We start from the raw sequence: 16157 nt of genomic DNA, 5'->3' as shown, positions 1-16157 counted from the left end.
CTCTGTCACCGCCTCTTCCCCACTCTGTCCTCTTCCTTGCCCACCCCTCCCAGCCTCCCAGCAGGGCCAGGAGGGGAGGACGTTTTTAGGAACAGATGGCTGCCTTCTTTGCCCAGCGTTCTGCCAGTTAATTAATGCCGCCTGTAATTAAACTTCCCACAAATTAGCTGTCAGCTACGCTAAAGGGAACCGTCCCTCTCAAATGCCACCTTGACTTGCTGAATTGTGAGCCTTGTCGACAAAATAATTAAAGGCAGAGGGAGGCAACCAAAATTTGGAGGCTTTTCCCCCTCTAATATCTCTATCGGTGTTCGTGACCAAACGCTCCCACCCAAGGCTTGGAAATACGAGGCTTTTTAATTTTTTTTCTGAGGTTCTTTGAATTAATTCCCATTGTGGAAGGAATTTTATTGAGTGCTTATTGCCAGGCAATGTGCTAGGAGCTGGGGACTCGATAATGAACAGGATAGCTATAATCATTGCTTTCTTGGGGCTTGCCTCCTTGGCATACGTTTTTAAAAGCAAAAGAAATAAATGAAGTTGTTACAGCTGGGGAAGAGCATTCAGGGAGTGGGAACAGCCAGCGCAAAGGCCCCGAGGCAGGACCAGTTGTGATGGGGGCTGGATCGGATGGCGAGGGGAGAAGGGGCCAGCGTGGGACAGACTTGGCAGGCAGCAGCGCTGGGATCGCCTGGTTTGTCACGTGGAGGGGGAGGGGAAGAGAAAGAGAAAGAAGGGAACTGGAGACTCCCAGGTCTCTGGCCCAGGGAGCAGAAGAAATGGGCAGCTGATCCACAAAGATGCCCGATTTCCACAGACTGAAGCCTTTTTCAAAAAGGAGTCTGCAGCCTCATGTAGCAAGATCCAGGGGGTGTGGTCCAGGGCCAGGATGGAGTGAAGCCCCCAGCCCGGGCCTGTGCACTCCAGTCTCCCCTAGGAGGTTGCCCCAGCCTTAAGGATGGGGGCAAATGCTACCCACACCTGTTAGTATATAATCAGGTGCTGACGGCTGCAGAACCAAGCCCCTGGGAGACTGCAGGGGAGACCGGCAATGTGCCTGCCATACGTGCCCAAAACGCAGAGGCTCAAGCCCTAGCTCCCGGGGTGAGGGGAGGGTCGTGGGAGCCTCACCAGGAAGGCAGGAGGGCCAACAAGGACCTCTGCGTTCCGGCCCCTCCTAGAATGCCTTGCAGCCCCACAGGCCCGATTTCAGGCCCCCAAAGCACCTCAGGACCTTCGTTTGCTGCCGTTGTCCCTCCCACACTGCCTGTCTTATCCTTCAGGGCTTTGTCCAGGTGTTACCTCTTCCAGGAAGCTTCCCTGATACCTCGGCCTGACCTAAGTGCTTCCTCTGGGCTCCTACCAGGTCTGTGCTTATGCTGTTACGGCCCCGATCACCCCGTGTTGTAACCACCTGGCACCATGTCTGTCCTCTTCCCCCACTGGACTGGGAACCCCATGAGGGCTGGAGCTGCCTTTGTCATGCCTAGTTGAGTTGGTGGCACATAGTAGGCTCCGTAAATCATAGTAAATAATAACAGAGCCCTTGGGGCCAGATGTGTTTTGAAATTCAGAATGTCCCAGAATTTAGAATACTCATAAGATGTACTCAGCAGACATTATAGAACACACCCCCTCCTGTGACCACTCAGCAGGGCCTGGGGCAGCCCGTGCCGCCTCCCAATCAAACACAGCAATATAATGGGAACATTCACAAAAAATGGGATAAAGCTTATTAATAGTCAAAGGCTATTAACTCTTGATCTCGATGAGTTTTAGAGTCATCCTGTTGAAAATTGTCTATTTTCAGAGCTTTTCAGATGTTGGAACTGTGGGTGAGGGGGCGTGGGCCTGTGGCCTGCGCTCCTCAGTGCTTTCGCCAGAGTGCAGAGGTGGGGTCTGCCCCACCCCCCCAGCAGGCTCCAGGGCCCGCTGTAATCCCAGCTCTGCCCACTTGGGAACTGTGGGGAGGGGACAGGAAGTGGCACCTGGTTTTTCCATCTGTAAAATGAACGTGATAATGGGCCTAATTTGTGGTGCTATTGGAGAGAGGATTAAATATCTTTGTTCATATTCAATTTAGATAAAGTGCCTGGAATGTCACCAGGCCACTGTTAAGTCCTCGATAGTTCTTCGTTAAAGCTTGAATATAAGAATTAAATAGACTGGAAAAGACTCAGGAGAATTAAGATTACAGGCACCCTCATCACCGAGAAAGTCGTAACGAGCAAAGATGTTCATTTTGAGGCACCGTGGCTGGAACTTCAGACCAAACACAAAGCAAACGGGGAGAAAATGTGAGATCTCGTTTGCTCTCTCCTTGTAAATTCAAAACACACGTCCTGAGGGAGCTCTCTGGGGCGGTAGAACTGCTGTCTGCTGTCTGTCTACACTCGTGGTTACACAGGTGTATATATTTGTCAAAACTCCGAACTGCATCCTTAAATTACACCTCAAGAAAGACAAAAAATATGTATGTAAATGCCCCCAACCCGTGCTCATAGACGCGGCCGGCGGGAACGCAAAATGGTACAGCCCCTCGGGAAAACCGTTCGGCAGTTTCTTGAAAAGTTAAACACACACCTACCATATGACCCAACTATCCTCATCCTGGGCGTTTGCCCAAGAGAAACGCGAGCATATGTCCACACGAAGACGTGTGCGACAATGTTCATAGCAGCTTATTCAGAACAGCCGAACACAGGAAACAACTCGAATGCCCATGAACTGGTGACTAGCTAAACAAACCTGGGTCCCTCCGTACTCCGGAATAAGACAGCAGTGAGAAGGAGTGAACTATATTCAGACACACAACCGCTAGAGTGAGTGAGAGAAGCCAGCTTCCAGACGTGTCCGCTGTGATTCTATTTATAGCAGTTTTAAAAATAGGCAAAAGAAACTGTGAGGATGGAGAGTAGGAAGAGGTACCTAGGGTGGGGGGAGGGGGCCCTAGGAAGCCCTGCCTGGTGGAATGTTCTACCCAGGGCCAGAAGAACCAGGGTCAGGGGAGGGAGGCAGACAGCAAAACTAAGGAAAGTCGGAGAGACTTCAGCCATCACGCTAAATAACATTCGACGGCAATATTTGGGAAAATCAAAATTAATGTCAAATAAAAGTCCACGATGGAGAAAAATTCTAGGATGAACAAAATATCAAAATTTTAAAAGAGACTGCAGTTGCCCTGACACTGGTAAGACACCTGCCCACTGCCCTCCCCGGCCGCGGGTTCTCCCTCTGGACCGGGGCCTCCAGGGTCTGGGTTTGGCTAAAAATGCACCCAGCTCTACAATCGAGATCTGTGCCTTTGCGGTATGGAATGACACCTCAATGAGAAAGTTAAGAAAAAAGAGACAGGAGCACAAAACGACCTTTTTCAGTCCCGAGCATGCCCATAAATGAAAGAAAGAAAGAAAAAAAGCCCATTAGAATGATTCTGGGAGGGAAAGGGGATACCAGAGGAAGAAATAAGTATATACATCCGAAATTAATATAAAATAATATTGACTGTCAAATGTAATGGGAAAAACCTGCTAAACAAACCAAAAAACCAAGAAACCAGTGGGGTGGGGATGGGATCAAATAAACGTTTGTTGAATGAATACGGCAGTGAGAACGGCATAGCCAGCCCCCAGCGCACCCGGAGCTCCCCGTAAACAAACAAATGACCAAGATAATTAAGAGGGGACCCCCATCTCCTCCTCCGCAGCCTCTGCCAGCGCCCCCTCGCTGCCCACCCTTCCCACCATCGGTCCGCAGCCGCACGGGCTAGGAGGGGAAGGCGGTGGTGTGTCCCTCCCCTTCGCTATTGTTCTGTGAGCCCCGGAGGGCAGGCACCTGGGTGCTATTTCGCCACCGCTGTATACCCAGTGGGTCCCCTGGGCTGGCATAGGGCGGATGCTCCTTAAATGTGCACTTGGCCTGAAAGATAAAGCTCTGGGGTCTTTTGATTGCCCGGAGCTGTAAGGGGGGACGTGTCTTCCATCCTCCCTGGGGGCTGGAAGTGGCGGACAGGGGTCTCTAAGTCCAGCCCCGCCCCTTCTTGCTAGCTCCTGAGTCCAGAGAGGGGCAAGGGGAGGTGGGGGTTCCACAGTCAGGAGGGGGTGCAGGTGCTCAGGGGCCACCCCACGGCCGTGCCGAGGCTGCGGGAATCCCCACCGGTGCTTCACAGGGCTCCGCCTTCCTGGGCGCGAGGAGAACGGCCTCCAGCCTGGCCAATGGGAGTGCGGAGCGGGCGCATTACCTCATCAGGCAGCGCGGCCATTGGCTGCAGGCTCCCGCTGGGCGGAACCCGGGGGACAGGGTGGGAGTCGCTGGGGCAAGTCGCGAGGGTCTCCGCGGAGGAGGAAAAAGCGGGAGAAAGGGGAGAAGGGGAGAGGAGGGAGCGCATGGATGAGGAATTTGCAGAATCTCCAGGGCAGCGAGTGAGTCTTTATAACGTGTGCCACCCTCTACGCTGTGTCGCCCCCCACGCGGGTCCCCTCGCCTGGCCATCCCGAGGCTGATTTTGGGGGGGAAGCAGAAGGGGAATGAGTGGTTCCCCCCTCGCCAAATGAGGAGCCCCTTCCCCCATACACAAAGTACCCCCAAACCAGCATGGACAGACTCCCTAGATGCCCGGGAATTTTGCAGCCACAGACAGCCCTGGAGCACCTGCAGGATGCAAGCCGTGCCTCTGAGTCTGTTTCTCCTGTTTTCCTCTGCGTGAAATGGGGTCGATAGTCCCCAAGGAGAGGTGTGTGGGGGTGGGGGGCGCTGTGAGGGTCCATTCAGCCAACCAACAAGCACATATTGAGCACCCACTGTGTACCTGGCTCGGCGCTGGGTACTGGGGGTACAGCAGTGGGCAAGCAGGCCTTGGCCCAGCTCCCTGGACCTTAGGCCTGGTGAGGGGAAACAAACGTAAGCAGGCGGACATCCATTTCAGAACACCGCAGTGCTATGTGGAAAATAAAAGCAAGGGCAGAAGGTGGAAGGAGGGTGAGCTGGAGGCTGCGTCAGCTCAGCAATCAAGGAGGGCTCCCCTGAGGAGGTGATGTGTAGAGTCGGATGAAGCTATGAGATACGGGGGAACGGCATTCCTGACAGAGGGAACGGCATGTGCAAGGGTCCTGGGGCAGGACCGAGCCCGGTGTGTCGGAGGAACAGCGAGGAGGAGGCCTGAGTGGCTGGAGCAGAGTCGGAGAGGGGGAGAGAGGGCAGGGTGGGGACAGGCCACTGGGAGGACTTGGGCTTCTTACCCAGAGGGAGATGTGAGCCGTGGAGGGCTGTGGGCAGAGGAGAGGGCTGGATCTGACTCAGGTGCTCACAGTCCCCTTGTGGAGGCTGCTGCAGGGAGGACAGACAGTGAGGGACCAAGGCAGGACCAGGGGGACCAGAGGGTCTGCTCTGGCCCACGTATGTGATGATGGACCCAGGCCAGGGTTGGAACCAAAGTGGGAGTGGGAAGTGGATGAGGTCCAGGTATATTTCAGAATCAACAAATTTCCTTCCAGGGGATTGGGGAGGCAGAGTTTTGGTTCCTGCACGTGACTTGGCCCACGGTAGGTGCAGGAGGGGTGAGCAGTAGCAGGATGATTGGGTGGCCTTTCCCTCCCCCACTCCCACCAGGCCTCCGTACTCCGGGCCAAAGGAATGAGTGAGTCACCCCGGCTGAGGGTGGCAAGGGTAGGTATGCAAGGGTGCTGACTCAAGCTTCCCGTCCAGGCGTCTTTGACTCATCCACAACCCCCGACTCCTCACCTTGAGTCCCAGTGTGCCCCCTAAGTGAGGTTAGTAACATTACAGCCCTCTCTAGGGGGTCCTCCCGTCCTCTTGGCTGAGAACCCCACCTCTGTAATCCCAGCTGAAATCCTTGTTCCATACCTGCGTGGTTAGTCGGCCTTACCTTGCACACATACCTCCAAGACTGGGAAGCTCACCGTTTTTGAGTGAGTAAAAGATCTTACGGTTGACGGCCAAATCTGCCTCTGTCGGCAGGGATACCTTTTAAAAATGTGCCTTAACCTGTTTCCATCTCTGTCTTCCGTCACCCCCAGAACAAGTCTCTTCCATATGCTTTAAAGGGCCCTGTGAAGTCTAGTCTCTGCCGACTTCAGCTCAGCCCTCCCAGACGCACTCGACCTTGTCTGCCTGTTTCTTCCTCAGCCTTTGGAGCTGTTCTCTCCACTCCGAAGGCCCTTCTTCCTTCCTCTTTTGCTTGCCTGCCTCACTTGATGCAACTAAGCACAGTTTAGATGTCAGACCCGTTAGCAAGCCTTCCTCCACTCCCTAGGGGGAGTTAAAGAACTGTTTGTCCCATTTATATACCTTATATCTCTCCTAACCCAGCCTTGCAGTTTAGAATTGCTACTCGCCAGCTGCCCTCGTCTAAATTGGTAGCTGCCTGCAGGGCTCTGAAATTCACCAGCCCAGACTTTTGCGAAATTCCCTTCCCCCCAGAGCTGCTGCCTTTGGGCTCTCCCTGAGGGCATCATTAGTTTAAAACCATCTCCTCTGATCTGCTCTAGGCGACTCCCCCCCCCACCCCACCAAGGCACAGCGGGGGAGGTGGGGGTGGCGCTTTGAAGAGTGATTGACTAACAGCCATTAGATTAATGGCCAGGCACAGCGTTTTCATTTCTGCTGCATCTACAAACTAAATGTTCCCGTGTAATTACAATTAAGGACATATTGGCGTGTGACGGCTCTGGCTTTCTGGCCTCCCTCCCCTTCTCTCGGGCCATTTGCCTGTTTCCTCCTATTTTCTCCCTTCCTCGGCCTTCTCTCCCTCCGTTTTCCTCCCAACTTCTCTCTTCCCGCCACCTTTCTGCCCTGAAACTCATTTTTCTCCTCCTCTCTTTCTTCATGTCTGTCTTTCCCCTCTGACTTTCTCTCTGTCTCTGTTTCCTTCTTTCTTTCTCGACTTCTGTTCCCATCTCTGTCTTCACCTGCCTCTCTCTCCTCTCTCTCTCCGTCTTTGCCTGTCTCCCAGGGTCCTTCTCCCTTCTTTTGTCCGTAACCAGGGTCCACTGTGATGTGCACGGGTCTTAAAGGTGTGGCCTGAGCATCGTTACGTGGGTAGAGACCCGTGTAGCCACCACCAGATCACGAGAGAATATTCTAGCCCTCGGAGCCCCTCAGTGCCCCCTCCCCGTCAGGCCTGCTCAAGGGCAACTGTATTTTGTCTTTTTCTTTCGCTTTATCTACCCTGATCCTGGGACCGGAGCCCTCCCAGTTGCCTTTGCAGGGCAGGACCAAGCGAGGGGACGTGTGCCTGTGACCCGGGGAGGCCTCCTGTGGATAAAGTGGGCGTTCTAAGAAGCCAAGTATGGCTCTCTAGGCCCCTAAGGGATATTACAGGCCAGGATCCAAGAGACGGAAGTCTCTATGTAGCGAGGACAACCTTTGTTCTAAAACTCTTCTGGATTCTGGTCCAAAACTCCATTATTGCTGACCAGGCTCTTATGAAAACAAAGGCTGGGGTTCCCAGTGTCCTTGACCTACAGATGAGCCTTGAAGGACCCAGGGGGCCTTCACTTCCGTCTCCCCCTGTACAGACAGCAAACCTGAGGCCCAGCGTGGGCGCTTACCCATAGAGTGAGTGTGGGCCCAGTGAAGTTAGGATGCAGGGCTCCTGGGGACTGCCTCGGGGGGTCGCTTTCCTTTGCTGAGCCTCACTTTTCCACAGGTGTGGAATGGGAGGCTGAGGATTAGGTTAGGTGGTGCCGGTCTCTGGGCTGTGACTCCCGAAGCTCCAGCCCCTGCCCCACTCAGGTGGGCAGAACCAGGAAAAATGGCAGTGGGAAGCTTTCTTCCTGCCTGTAAAGTCCAAGGTCAAAGGTGAGTTTCGCAGGAGCCGGGGATACATACCCGATCCCCATTGGTGCCTTGGTGTCCTGACTTTGTCAGCACGTTCCCCGGTGAAATGCGTCACAGGAGGGATCGGTTTTGATAAAGGGCAGCTGGGCTTCTGCAAACGAATCGGACCCTGTCTGATCCTGTCTGTGTCCCAGGGTCTCCGTGGCCTGTCCGGCCCTCGGACCTGTGCGGTGGCCTGTCCCCAGCACAGTTCAGTTTTGGTCCCACGTCCACTCGCTTCCGTCTTGCCCAGCCCCATGCCTCCCAGCCTTCGAAAGCGGGGCTTCCCCAGCCCAACCCTTCTCCCCGACAGTGACCTGGCACAGGACTGGGCCTCTACTTACAAAGCAGTAACAGCAATGGCCTTGCCCCCCGCCCCCGCCCCGCATTTACTGAACATTCACTGTGCTGGGCATTGTGCTCCAGCTGGGCCTGGATCTTCCTGGGTAATCCGTTTGCCAGTCTTCGGAGACAAGCACAACCGTTGTCCCCATTTTACAGATGAGCACACCGAGACACATCCTTGGCTAAGGAGCAACCAGTGAGTGGCGGGGCTGGGATTCGAACCCAGGTCTGGGCAACCCCCAGACACCACCCCTACTGGAAGTGAACATCAGAACATAATAAGCTCAGCCTCTCCTCTCCCGTCCTTGTGGCTGAAACCAGGTCTGCAGACGCCGAATGCCTGCTGTCAGCGGCTCCTCTGGCCTCTGATAAATCTAGAGAATTAAAATCCATTTAGAGGGAAATCTCTAAATAGGTCTGTGTTGTGTTTTGTGTGTGTTTTTTTTCCTGTCCTTTTTTCCCCCCTGCTGTCTCTGGCTGGGTAATGTATTCCAGGAGCAGAACTGAATCCGACTTAATTGAATTTAAAAGCAGGTATTACATCTGCACCTTGTAAGTGGAGGTGGGCGGAGGAATCACTGTGAGACGGAGCGTTTTTATCCAGTCTCGCCTAGGTCTTTGCGCCAAGGAAGTGGCGTGGCCTTAATCTCCATTCGGGGCTTCTTTCTGGGGGTCTCCCTGGGCTGGGCCATAAGGGCGGAGGCTGGAGGGGGAGAGGCCACGGGGACTCGCAGGCGCAGCGGGGATTCTGGGAGGACATCTCACCTCCTCCCGGCCTCCCGTTCGCCCCACCTGCAAACCACACTCCCAGACACCCCAAACACCCTCCCCCCTGGCTCCACCCTGACCCGAATCGCCATCGGTGCTTGCCTGGACTCATCGCTCCATCCTCGGCCACCCACAGCTGTCGAAGTGATCTTTTTTTTTTTATTGTAACTTTACAAAAAAAAAAGGGTGGTAAAATATACATAACAGGAAGCTGGCTGTTTCACCATTTTTAAGTGGCCCATTCAGTGGCACTAAATACTTTCGCACGTTGTGTGACCGTCACCACTGTCTTTTCCCATGACGAGTAAGCGGTAAGCCCCGTCCCTCTTTCTTGAGCCCCTGGCCACCTGTCGCCCGCTTTCTGCCTCTGTGGCTTCGCTCATTCTAGATGCCTCGTGTAAACGGGGTCTCTCGGGGTTCGTCCTTTTGTGGGACAAAGGCTCGTTTCACCGAGCACGTTTCACGGCTCACCCACGTCGTGCCATGCGTGGGAACTTCGCTTCCTTTAAGGCCGAGTGGTGTTCCATCCAGCGTGCGGATGGACCCCAGTTGCTCATCCACCTGGCAGTGGACCATCGAGTGGCTTCCGCCTTTCGGCTGATTGTGACTCCTGCTGTTACGAACATGAGTGTCCAAACACCTATTTGAATCCTTATTTTCAGTCCTTTCGGAGATGTGCCCAATAACAGCATGGCTGGGTCATATGATAATTTTATGCCGAAATGATTTTTAACAAATGTCACTCACGCTCGTGTTCTAAATTCTTCCGCGGATCCCACGTGTCCAGAGGAAAGTCGAAACGCCTTCCCGTGGCCTTCGAGCCGCTGCCAGCTTCTCACCCCTCGTCTCCCACAACCTCCCCATCACCCAGCCACACCGAACTACCTTCCCTTGCCCCTGGGCCTTTGCACATGCTGTTCCTCCTCCCCAGCATGCTCTTCCCCATTTCGTATTTCGGTCTGACATCTAACTCCTACTCAGCCTTCAACTCTCAGCTTTTTCCGGCTCTGGGAAGCCCTCCCCGATCTCCCGGGCTGGATCAGATGTCTCCTCTGTGTCCCCTGAGCCGCTTGAGCGTTCTCGTCATGGCCCTCATCATGGGACACGGGCGACCTTTCTGTCTCTGACACTGGTTAGGTGGGGCTGGGTCTGTCCTGGTCACTGCTGTGTCTCCAGCACCCAGACAAGGGTGCAGCACACAGTAGGTGCTCGATAAATGCTTGCCGCATGCCGACATGATTCTTTCTCTTCTCCCATAGACCCCACACCCTCGAGAAACGAGACACAGACACTTCCAGCTTCCCGCATCTAATGGCAGATTTCAAACAGTATCTTAGGCTGTCGATTAGAAATAGATCCAGTCAATATGCTTGTTTTTCATTCTGCGGTGCGTCCGTGATGGATGGGCGGGTGAGTGGGAGTGCTATTTAGCTGAGAGAATTTTCTATATGTTCCAGGCTCTGGGCAGACTTTCTTCAAAACGCTATCTGGCCCGATCTCAAAATGAGAAAGTCATTAAGTGCGCGCGCGCGCACACACACACACACACATTGCGAGAGAGCATCTCATTCCTGAAAAAAAAAGAGACGCAATTAATACACAACTTCCAATGTCGCAGTCTGTGCATGAAGACAGTGAAGTCCACAGCTGACAGGGAGCAAGAGGCAATGTTGTTTTTCTCTTTTTTCCCCAAAGCACGTTAAAGTTCTTCCTGGAAGTGTTGGCAACTGTGCTAGAGAGTTGAGAGACGTTCCTTGTGTGATGTCTCAGGCTAGGCTTCCTGCAAGAAGCCCTAAGGGGGAGGGGAAGAAGCCCACTGTCATGAGCAGGTGACCGCCAAGGGCAGCTGGGGCTCGGTCCCACTGGGGAGCCCTGGGAGATGCGTAGAGCATGCACTTGAGGTGCAGGAGCTGGGGGTAGTTACGCTGTCGCTGGCCAAGGGCCGCTTCCTGAAGCATCAACTCCCTGGCCTCCTTGGCATGTTCCGCGTGCCCCTCACTCTGGCCGAGTGAGCCTCAGCTAGCACGAGAGGCAGGTGACTGCGGAAGGGTGCTGTCAGCCGGCACAGAAGTGTGGGTGCTGGGGGGCGTGCAGGCGGGGCACCCCCACGTCTGCGACACACAGCGCATTCACAGCATCCGTTCCCATCGCCGCTCGTTCAGAAGGATTTATTAAGTCCTTAATGGGTGCTGGGTGCTGGGTTGGGGGCTGGGGTCAGTGGTAGACAAGACAAACTCAGTCCCCATGCTTCTAGAACCCGAGGACACGCATCCAGGCAGTCGCAACATCGGGCAGTGAGACCTGTGAAGCTCAGACACATGTGGCAGCCCAGAGGAGAGTCCTCTCAGCGGTGGGCAGGGGCTCAGGCCAGGCTCCCCGGAGGTGACATCGAGAGATGAGTGGACCTAGATGAGCATGGAGGAGTGGGGGCGGGGCGGGGAGAGAACAGAATAACTAGATTAGAGGATTTAAAAAAATCACTTAGAGTTTTCGTTGAGGGCACTGGGGAGCCATGGAGAGCTATGGAGGGGGAGGGGAAGGGTCAGATCTGCAGTATGGTCAGTCTTTCTGTCCACTGTGTGGACTCTGAGAGGTGGTCAAGGAGGCCATTGCAGGAGCCAGTGTTTGTGTGAACGAGGCAGGCGGGGGTAGAGCGATGGGGTGGGCTGGAGACAATAATTAAACCGACAAGGATCGGTGAGTATGGAGGTGTTGACTCTCGTTTCCAGCTTTCCAGAAAAATCCTGAGGCCTCCGTTGAGATGGGGCACAGGAGGAGGGGCTGGCGTAGGGAGGGGATAAAGCAATGCTTCGGGGGTTGGGTAGGTTGTACCTGGTGGGCATCCAAGAAGAGGTGTCGGGGACGAACTAGCTGGACCTCTGGGGCCAAATCTAGCTGGAGATGGTGGTCAGGGCATCGTCTGGGTGGTCGAAGCTGCAGAAACCAGTGGACCATCCTGGAAAAAGGCCAGAGATTTAAAATATAATAATAACAGATGAAGTTCACTTTTTTCTCCCTGTAGCAAATGTGGGAAGCCCAGTTTTCGGGCGTGCTGCACTGGGCTCAGCAGTCCCCACGCTCCCCAATGCGGCGGACCCGGACTCCCATCAGCTCTCTCAATCTGCATCCTTTGGCCACATGACCGTGACTGACCCGGTCAGGAGGTCAGTGAGAATAAGATTCAGTGATGAGCTTAAGTGACCTAAGCCCCACCCGGAGCTGGGGGTACAGTTAAACCGCAGGATTGGAGAGGCGGCAAGGCGCGGGCCAGTTAAGGCAACGCTCCCTGCCGTGACAAACCGCGAAGCTCAGTGACCTGTCACGACAGGAGTTTATCTGTTGCTTACGTGAAGCGCATGAGAGGCATTCCTGGTCAGCAGACGAGCTTTTCTTCATCTGGGGACTCTGTGACCGGTCACTTCTGTCTTATGACTCCTCCATCACCAATGCGGAGAGCATGGCCAGGACCGGAGGTGACGGGCACATCGCTTCCACCCACATTCTATCGGCTGCATGCCAGCTGCAGGGGCGCTGGGTGATCAGTCTTGCTGTGTGCCCGGAAGAAAGGGGATACGTCTTGACAAAAGCTCTCACAGGCTCTGGTGTGGGGTAGCGCCCCCAGGCGGCAGCAAAACCAGGCAGGGTGGAGAATGTGGGCCAGGAAAGGCCACACATGTCCACCAGGATGGTCCTTACCACTAAAAAAATGGAGAGACATTCTCTCATTCACCTTGCAATGTTGTCAAGCGATGAAGAACATCCTCAGTAGTTGAGAAGCTCCTGCTGGGTGGGGACCTGATGCGTCCTGGTCACGACTTTGTGTCGCCACATCTTAGAACAGTGCCTGGCACACAGCAGGTGCTGGAAAAATATTTACTGGATAGGTGAATGGATGGCTGGGTGGGAACACGCATGATGGGTGGACGAGTGGGTGGTGGGTGAAACCATCCCTTCTCCATCTTTGGGCTGCATTGATATGGCTATGGACGCCGACAGTATGAACCCCCCAAGTAGACCCTAATCATAATTTAGAATTCTGTGGTATTGGGACAGTCTTCTGCCTTCCAGGTAGATGGACGCCAGCCTGGTGGCCATGAGGTGGTTTTAGGTGACACACGAAGCCTCTTTACCACTGAATCTCACAGTGGGAGCTCTTGCCCTCACTACTTCTCAAAGAAGGAAGTCTTAGTTGGGTGTTAGGCAGTCTCTCGCACCCCTGTGACACGTGGGGGGTTCTCCCTGTTGGACAAAGGGCGTGAGGAGGCCCAGCTCAGAGCCACGGAGACACCGTCTCTCATCAGAGTTAACGGCACGATTTTGTTTTTATTGAGTCAGTTTCCGCTTAGGCTCAGCGATGCGGGCTTTTTATTTACAGTCATGATAAACGATTTCCTTTTCAATAGATTTAAGATGTTAAGAACTGGTCGGTTTGAAAGAAATATTCAGGACGTCATTGGGGGGGTGGCTGGACGGTGGAACAGGGACAGATGGCAGTCTCAGGCGCAGGCAGCCGCGCAGCCGCTCTGTGACCCGGGGCAAGTCGCTTCGCCTCTCTGATGCTGCTTCCTCATCTGAAAATGCTTTAAACCATCCTCTTGTCGTGTGCGGAATGGTGTAGGGGAATCACTGAGCTAGGCCGGCTGTGCGACCTCGGTCCCTCCAAGCCTCTTTGGGTCTTATTTCGTCTCAAAAAACAAGCGGGAGATTTCTCCCGAAATGAGAGAGGCTAAGTATGTTCGCTAAGGAGAGCAAAAATCTCTCCCAGGTCCTTGGGAGGTTGGGGGTGTCTTTAGTTGTGGGGGAGACTCCGTTTTCACCTGTTCTCAGGGAGGATGCCGGGGTCTGTCACCCGAGCTGTTTTTCTTCTCCCGTGGAATAATAAACCTGTGCCTTAACGCGGGAGCGAGAGGCTTTGTCACCGTGGACAAAGTTTTCAAACCCTTGGCAGAGTGTGTCAGGGAGGGACTACTGAGAGAGCTCTGGGGGGCGGGCAGGGCGTCATTTCAGGACTTGGGGTCCACGCTGGAATAGCCCGTGTGTGTCGTGAGGCCTGGTGGCTCTGGGGCTGAGCACCCCGACCTTTCTCGAGAGTCAGGGCTGTGTCCTCCCCTCCCATCCCCCAACCTCCCAGCCGGGACTGGCGTGTTTTCCCTCGATGACATTTGGAATCTTTTAATAGTTGTCACATTAGCATACATTTGCATACCTTATGCTAATCAAGCTATTTATTTTTGAAAAAGCACTTTGACTTGTGGGGCCCTTTCTCACCGGGGATCCAGCACCAAGTTTTCCCTTGAAGCTGTCTACTTCCCTGGAGGGGAGGGGGCTGCATGCTGCCACAGCCTGCCTCCCAGACGCACCCCAGGAGAGAGGGACTCGTTGTCAGCCCCGGCCCTTGCTGGGCGCCTGGACCACGCTGGGACCAGCAGCCCAGGGAAGATGCTTGTCTCACGCCTGGACCACGCTGGGACCAGCAGCCCACGGAGGATGCTTGTCTCGTGCCCATTTCATAGCTGAATCGACAGAGGTATGAGGCGAGCACCGGATCCCCGCCCGAGGACGGGGCTCCCCAGACAACCCCTTTCTCCTCCGTTAAGTCTTCTGGCTCGGCCAGGCCATTCTTATCTTACAGAGGAAAATTCGACCACAGTTCCCTCTGGATACCGCCCAGGGCTTTGCCTCCTGTCATGGCGAGACTCCTCGAGAGAGTCTCTAACAATGTCTACACCAGGGGTCCCCGACCACTGGGCGGTGGACTGGTACTGGTCCGTGGCCCGTTAGGAACCGGGCCGCACAGCAGGAGGTGAGCAGCGGGTGAGCGAAGCTTCATCTGCATTTGCAGCCGCTTCCCAGCGCTGGCATCACCGCCCCAGATCCTCCGGCGTTAGATTCTCGTGGGAGCACGGTCCCTGGTGCCAAAAAGGCTGGGGGCCGCTGGTCTACATCTCATGACACCGACAGACCTGTCTCTGCTCGGGCTCCCCTGAGTGCCAGACTCTGAGTCTGCCACCCATCAGTGTCTCCATGGGGGTGGGTGGGGCTCACGGAGGCCTCTCCCTGAACGTGGCCACCTTATGCCCGACCTTCCTCCCAAACCTGCTCCCACACCCAGTCTGGCCGAGGGCAGCCCCGTCCTTGTAGCTGCTTGGCCAGGATCCAGGAGTTACCCTCTGACCCCACATCCTTGGCAGACCTTGACCTCCCGCCTTTAAGAATTGCATGACGATCTCCTCCGCCCGCCCCCGCTCCCCGTGGCCCCCATTCATCCTGCAGACTCGCTGCCGACTTGTTTTCTGGTTTTCACAAACGGAACTCCATTCGGGGCTAAAACGGAAAGAAATCTCAATGCAGTTTTGGTGCTGTGCCCCACCAGCTGCGTGGCCTTGGGCAAGCGGCGTTTGTCTCCGAACCTTCATTTTCTTATCTGGGAAATGGGGATGATCCTGGCACCACCCTAAGCAAATATCCCTTGAGAGCCAACTCTCTGCGTCTCAGTTAAATCCAGTCTGGGGCAATGACATTTGCGATGCATGAAGTTTAAACATCTTCGATAAAGAGAAACAAATCCGGCCCAGTGCTTTCTGATTTATAGTAATTGCAAACCATCAGCGGTTAATATAATTGTCTGGCAGAGGGGGAGGCGGTGGGGGTGGGGGTCCATGCGGGGCGATCAGCCCCGGCTGGGGTGCAGCCCAGTCAGGTTAAGCAAATGCATTACTGTAATAACCTGGGAGGCGGCTGGAGCCATTAGCAAGAAGGGAGAATAAATATTATCCCAAGAAGCTCCAGAATCGGCGGTTTTATCACCGAGAATTGTCCCCGTGCTATTTACTTTCAATTTAGATTTTCGGGAAAGTGGCTCTTGGCTCATTTTATGTATGAAGGAGAATGACTAGAATTGAAAAATGACCTGATTTTGCCATCCGGGAGGAAAAAAGCCACAGTGTCTTGGAGTCTCGCTCCGTCTCGCCCAGTCACTGTCCCCCGGAGTTGTTCTTAAAACCCCAGCCCTGGGACCCAGGCTCAGGCGCTTTCCAGAGGCACCGGAGTTTTTCACCTGAGTCTGGAGGCCCAGGGGCCATGAAGTCAGATGTCCAGAGATGTGACCTCATTTAGTCACAACTGACCTTACATTACAGATCCTCAGGTCTCGTCCGTTTGTTACCCGATGGGGAAAACGGAGGCCCAGAGTGAGGCTGTCGTGAGCC

The 16157-nt window shown here is 54.5% G+C and overlaps 1 long non-coding RNA gene across 1 annotated transcript in view; it reads right to left on the bottom strand.

The window, feature by feature from the left end:
* Positions 1-6492, bottom strand: part of LOC120615415 (uncharacterized) — a 9325-nt gene extending 2833 nt beyond the window's left edge. Inside the window, exon 1 of the long non-coding RNA XR_005656261.1 lies at positions 5885-6492. This is a non-coding gene — a long non-coding RNA (uncharacterized LOC120615415). The remainder of the gene's footprint in view (positions 1-5884) is intronic.
* Between the last annotated feature and the right edge of the window lie 9665 nt (positions 6493-16157).

The sequence above is a fragment of the Pteropus medius genome, unplaced genomic scaffold (assembly GCF_902729225.1).
Source record: "Pteropus medius unplaced genomic scaffold, Ma_sr-lr_union100, whole genome shotgun sequence".
NCBI classification, from domain to species: Eukaryota; Metazoa; Chordata; class Mammalia; order Chiroptera; family Pteropodidae; genus Pteropus; species Pteropus medius.
Note: the sequence above shows the minus strand (reverse complement) of the source record. Positions and strands in the feature narration are given on the sequence as shown.